At 32.8% G+C, this 6,816-nt stretch overlaps 1 long non-coding RNA gene across 1 annotated transcript; it reads right to left on the bottom strand.

The window, feature by feature from the left end:
• Positions 1-298: 298 nt before the first annotated feature.
• LOC122711718 lies at positions 299-3,912 on the bottom strand. The gene is made up of 2 exons (XR_006346156.1): positions 3,698-3,912; positions 299-1,483 (listed from the first exon to the last, which is right to left on the bottom strand). It is a non-coding gene; the product is annotated as an uncharacterized LOC122711718 (long non-coding RNA).
• Between the last annotated feature and the right edge of the window lie 2,904 nt (positions 3,913-6,816).

Below are 6,816 nucleotides of genomic sequence, written 5' to 3'. Positions count from 1 at the left end.
CTCGTTAATCATAAAGGGTTGGCGCTCCGAATTACGCTTCGTCGAACGCTTTTTCTCCAAGTTTTCTCCATTATATTGTATCACAATCGTGCTCTGAATTGCAGATTTTCCGTTTTCTTAATTGCAACTCGGTCGGTCCCCTTTTTTTTCTTCTTCTTCTTCTTCTTCTTCCTTATCATCCAACCAATCTACAATGCGGCGCGATCTCATACCAAGATTAAGATTATTTAAAAAACTCGAGTTAATAAAACTCGTAATCGATCTCGATGGCACAATAATTTCCTATAAGACGAACGAATTAATTTAAATATTTTCTATTTGCATAGATTATTATTTACATAGATTAGCGCGATAATGATAAAAATGATTTATCGATTTTTTTTTTCGCAGTTAGCAAGGAGAATTTGAATCGACAATATTACAAATTTTTTTTTTTCTTTTCTTTCATAAGAGTAAGCAATGACAGAACAAATAATTTTTGTGTCGATCTCTTATGTTATTCCTGATGCAAGTCGATTAAAAAATTCACTTAATTCATTATCACGATTGAATAATATAATCGAATAATATAAATAAGTAAATATAATTATAAGTATATTAAATTTATTATAAAAATACCTAGTTTTTTATCGTTATAGATAAAATAATTTCTAGAAGAATCCTAAAAATAACTTTTTTAATCGGAATGCTCTATCCCGTTCCAAGAATACAATTCCAACGAAAAAATTATCGAGAGAATATTTTTTCCATAATTCGTTGAAAAACAATTTTTTGCGCATTATATCGTATTATAATTGAATAATTCCCTCCGGGAAGAAATCCAAAAAAAAAAAAAAAAATTTAATTTGAATCCAACTCAAAAAAAAAAAAAAAATAATCAAAGATAAATCTCGCTTATAACATCTCGATAATAATCTTCACAAGCCTTTTCAACTCCATCGCATTCCACACGCGCGCGCAATTTCGCACACATAAACGCGTAAAAAAAAAAAAAAAAAAAAAAAAAAAGAAAAAAAAAAGAAAAACGCTTGGCTCGTACGCCGCCATGAAACGCTCGTTTTCCACCTGAATCGTTACGAAATCGAATATTTTTCTTTTCTTTTTCCTTTTTCTTTTTCCCCCCCCCCCCACCTCCCCCTCCCCCCTATCTTTTCCCAACGTTCGATCACCGGCGTGAAAAGTGGGCAGGCCACTCCATACTCTCCGTGGTAATTACGGCCGTGTATGCACTTCATTAGCACTTTACCAGAGGTTGCGTAACTAACGGCCAACGTGTCATTTTAACGTGCGAGCGCGATCAAAGATTAATGGACGTTACAGAAGGATTCAAGAAAACCCGTGCCGCCGCTCTTTCACGTGAATCGGCCGTGAATAAAAGGATGGAAGAGGTCGAATTGAAAAAGATGAGACGAGGGACCCGGCTCCTTCTTCTTGCGTGCATCGTCTCTTTTTTTTTCCATTTCTCTTTGTCGACCTTGTCCACCTGGAAAATAAAGAATTACCGGTTAATGGGTTATAGTCTTATCTTTCTTATCTTGTTATTTGTTGTAGAAAAAGAATATATATATACATATAATAATTAGAATAAGATGTAAAAAGTAATGTATGAACTATTAAAGAAACGACGAGTAAATTATCTCGAGTACCGCCAAGTTAATGAGTGGCGCTAGTGTCGCCTCGCACGTGCCAATACCAATTTTTCATTAGGGGAGAGAAATCGATATTTTCACCTTTTGTAAAGATTACGATAAAAACGTCGATACATCGATGATCTTTCGAAACTTTTCTGTACAATAATAATGAAAATTTAAAAAGAGAAATCTCTAATTCTGATCAAATTTAATGGAGACCAGATTCTCAAAATTGATTTTTTTTTCTTTTTTCTTTACACTGTTCACGATGTACATTTGAGTCGACCTGTAGAAGACGTACGTACAAGAATGCGCAAGCTAATGCAACGTGTACATTAGAATCCTAACGTGGATCTCTCTCTCTCTCTCTCTCTCTCTCTCTCTCGCAGGACGTATTACGTGTTAAGTTGTAAGTCGACAATATTAATAACAATCATTAATTCTTCTAACAGAATTTTTTCCAACGTATCCGCACGCATGACAGCATGGCTGAAAAACGCTCCCGAGCAATAAATACTGTTCCATCCTGTTCTTCTTGTCGCGATTAATGAACACGTTCTTGTCTTTTTTCTGAATACGCGAAAATTGTTGCAGAATCTATTGAAATTTTTTATGAGATCTTTTATGAAATTTATGGATCGAGAAAAAAAATTTACTAATCGACTTACAATTTCGACGATTTCTAGAAATTGTGGAGGACTTTTTTTTTTTTTTTTTTTTTTTTTTNCGATCGATAATTTCTTCACAATCGCAGTCTTCATCCATCCAGATCTTACATCTACAAACATGTGAATACAAAATGGACGACGAAGACGATCGAAAAATTATAGGGAAAAAAAAAAATGGCGGTTAAGAGGATCGTTAAACTAAACTCGATGATTATATATATATATATATATAATTTTTCGATCTCGAAATAAAACAAGATAATCGACGTGACGATTGTTTACGATACAAATCGTGTAACGACCCGTTGATTTTTCGAGACCTCTGTAGCTCTGTATGCACCACACAAACCTCTCTAGAACCGAATTTGTCGCCTCTTATCAAACAAATTCGGATCTACAGGGTAGATGTAGAGCATTAACTGGGCCTTCGCATATATATATAAATTTATATATATATATATGTATATATGTATATATATACATATATATGGGCACAAATTATAAATTATTCACGCAGAATATATAAATATTTTTCATATCTATCAAAAAAATTATTGTTTCTTTCTTTTCTCTCTCTAAGTAACGCACCAAGTGCCGCATTATTTTACCTCCTCGTTGGCCCAGTACGCGATCGATCGTCCATCTTTCTCCCCGTTTCACTCGGTCAGACTTTACTTCTACCTAAAAATGTTTACGTGAATTAATTATCCATGTTCAATGAATCGTTTATCGTCTCGAACGATATTCAAACTCGAAAGCCGTTTATTCGATTCATTATTCGATTCCCTCTTCTTTTTTTCCTTTTTATTATTATTATTATTATTATTATTATTATTATTATTATTATTATTATTAGCTTCGTACTCGATTCTCCTTCCTCTCCTTCTTCTTCTTCTTCTTCTTCTTCTTCTTCTTCCTCTCGTTGGGAGAGAGTTTCTCCAAGGATTCGCGGGATAAACAGTTAAAATTGGCGCTCTCACTAGCCCAGATCGAGAGTGTATCGAAACGCGGAGTCATTCAGAAAATAGACAGGTTGTGCCGAGTCACCGTGTTCCAACAGGGAAGCATCTATTTCTGCCACTCTAACTCTTCCACGAGAACGAATCGTTCGTTTCGTTCATGAACGAAGAAATTTCAAATTTAGACGAATTTGTAAGGAAAAGAAATAAAGAGACACTTTTTGTTCAAAAGTCGAAAAAGAAAAAGTTGCTCCCCATAAAATGTAAGAAATTTTGAAAATTTCGTCAACGAACGAAAAATGCTACGAGCGTGAAATATTCGATTCGACACGTCATCCAGCGAGGATAAATCCTGTTATGTCACACTTGGCACACTTTGTACAGGGTTGTATCGTGGCGGGTTATCTTAGCGACAATAATCATATTACACCTGCACTACCGATTGAGTGATTGATGCTCGTCCCTGGGGCTCTCGAGAAACCACCTGAGCGTTAACGGCTCGCGGATGACACAGCTGAATGTGCAGCTCCAAGGTCGTGTTCTCCTTCGTCCTCCTCCTCCTCCTCCTTCAGTGCAGCACCTTAGCGGTACAGCTCCTTTTATTGCGTGTCGATGTACCTTCCGTTTCCAGGTTACTTGGTCATCGCCATTCTTCTTCGCCTGAAAATCATTCGAACGGAGCTTTGTCAGTTTTTCTCTCTTTCTTTTTCTCTTCCCTCTACGAATTATCGAGTATTGTATATTTTATATAATTGTCTCAATTTTGGAAATACTCTGATAAAAATAAATAAGAGTGGAATTAATTAATTTACGAATAATTAATTATTCAATTCGATCATAGTTATAAATTATTTTCTTTTTAAATTGTGAGAGATTGTGCGAGTTGTATATTTTGTATAATTGTTTCAATTTTGGAAATACTCTAATAAAAATAAATAAGAGTGTTTATTAATTTACGAATTAATTAATTTACGAATAATTAATTATTCGATGGATTCGATCATAGCTATAAATTATTTTCTTTTTAAATTGTGAGAGATCGAAAAATTATAGAAAAAAAAAAGTGCGAGTTGTATATTTTATAATTAATTTCAATTTTGGAAATACTCTAATAAAAATAAATAAGAGTGGAATTAATTAATTTACGAATAATTAATTATTCAATTCGATCATAGTTATAAATTATTTTCTTTTTAAATTGTGAGAGATTGCGCGAATTGTATATTTTGTATAATTGTTTTAATTTTGGAAATACTCTAATAAAAATAAATAAGAGTGCAATTAATTAATTTACGAATAATTAATTATTCGATGGATTCGATTATAGTTATAAATAGTTATAAATTATTGTTTTTTTAAATTGAGATTTTTTTAAAATGAGAATTGAGATTAAGAGATTGTGAATTATATATTTTGTATAATTAATTTCAATTTTGGAANGCTCTCGAGAAACCACCTGAGCGTTAACGGCTCGCGGATGACACAGCTGAATGTGCAGCTCCAAGGTCGTGTTCTCCTTCGTCCTCCTCCTCCTCCTCCTTCAGTGCAGCACCTTAGCGGTACAGCTCCTTTTATTGCGTGTCGATGTACCTTCCGTTTCCAGGTTACTTGGTCATCGCCATTCTTCTTCGCCTGAAAATCATTCGAACGGAGCTTCGTCAGTTTTTCTCTCTTTCTTTTTCTCTTCCCTCTACGAATTATCGAGTATTGTATATTTTATATAATTGTCTCAATTTTGGAAATACTCTGATAAAAATAAATAAGAGTGGAATTAATTAATTTACGAATAATTAATTATTCAATTCGATCATAGTTATAAATTATTTTCTTTTTAAATTGTGAGAGATTGTGCGAGTTGTATATTTTGTATAATTGTTTCAATTTTGGAAATACTCTAATAAAAATAAGGAGAGTGGCTTTAATTAATTATTCGATGGATTCGATCATAGTTATAAATTATTTTCTTTTTAAATTGTGAGAGATTGTGCGAGTTGTATATTTTGTATAATTAATTTCAATTTTGGAAATATTCTAATAAAAATAAATAAGAGTGGAATTAATTAATTTACGAATAATTAATTATTCAATTCGATCATAGTTATAAATTATTTTCTTTTTAAATTGTGAGAGATTGCGCGAATTGTATATTTTGTATAATTGTTTTAATTTTGGAAATACTCTAATAAAAATAAATAAGAGTGCAATTAATTAATTTACGAATAATTAATTATTCGATGGATTCGATTATAGTTATAAATAGTTATAAATTATTGTTTTTTTAAATTGAGATTTTTTTTAAAATGAGAATTGAGATTAAGAGATTGTGAATTATATATTTTGTATAATTAATTTCAATTTTGGAAATACTCTGATAAAAATAAATAAGGGGACTGGCTTTAATTAATTATTCGATAGATTCGAACATATAAATTATTTTCTTTTTAAATTGTGAATAAAATTAATAAAAATAAATACTCTAATAAGAAAAAGGGGGGATGGCTTTAATTAATTATTCGATAGATTCGATCATAGCTATAAATTATTTTCTTTTTAAATTGTATATTTTGTATAATTAATTTCAATTTTGGAAATACTCTAATAAAAATAAATAAGAGTAGAATTAATTAATTTACGAATAATTAATTATTCGATAGATTCGATCATAGCTATAAATTATTTTCTTTTTTGATTGAGAGAGATTCTGAAGGAAAGTTGAATTTTTACCTGTTGGAATATTATCCAGGATCGTGGAAAAGGTAAGATTTCGAGGTGGAGAACAATTTAGGGGGATTAAGAGGATCGGAAGGGAAAGTCAGGCCTGTGTCCAAATATTTTGTCTTCCGTTATATTTCGTTTGGAAAATCGAAATCGATAGGTTTAGAAGATTCTTACGGCTCGAGAGAGTTAATCCTCTTTAAAGCCTGGTCCAATCGGGATTAAGCGGAATTAAAAACACTCGAGAAAGGCACTCTCCGCGTAAAATAAATAAATAAATAAATAAATAAATAAATAAATAAATTCGCGATGCTCGATAATTGCATCGAAAATGCAAGGAAGAAAGGAATCGTGAACCGCTTTATTGTAATCCACGACACGATTTCTTTCGATTCCCAAAAGGGAAGCGATCACCCCCCCTCCGTGGGGACCAATAACTCAACGAAGCTTATCCTTCTCGAAGAATATTTACAATCTCTCCAATTACGGCGTGACAAATGACATTTCAAATTACCATTTCCTCGTTCCCTTAAGGGAATCGGATTTTCCACAACTTTCGAACAAAATTTCGAAATTTTCCTCAAGAAAGACAAAATATTACATCCCAATAGCAAAAAGAAACGATAGAAATTTTAACGGTACAAATATCTAGTTCCAAGGTTGAGAGAGAGAGAGAGAGAGAGAGAGAAGGCAGAGGGCGTATTCGTAGCGAGGCGAAGGCGCCCGATAGGCGGAGAGTTTCACAGCGTCTCCCTCTATCTATCGATTCATCCCCTGGCACGCCATTCCCGCTCCACTCTCTTCTATCGCCGTATCTATCTCGCGTAATTATCGATATTGGGG

This window comes from Apis laboriosa, unplaced genomic scaffold (genome assembly GCF_014066325.1).
Source record: "Apis laboriosa isolate Shangri-la unplaced genomic scaffold, ASM1406632v1 scaffold17_cov146, whole genome shotgun sequence".
Lineage (NCBI taxonomy): Eukaryota > Metazoa > Arthropoda > Insecta > Hymenoptera > Apidae > Apis > Apis laboriosa.
The sequence above is the reverse complement of the archived record's forward strand: the minus strand, read 5'-3'. Positions and strand labels throughout refer to the sequence as shown.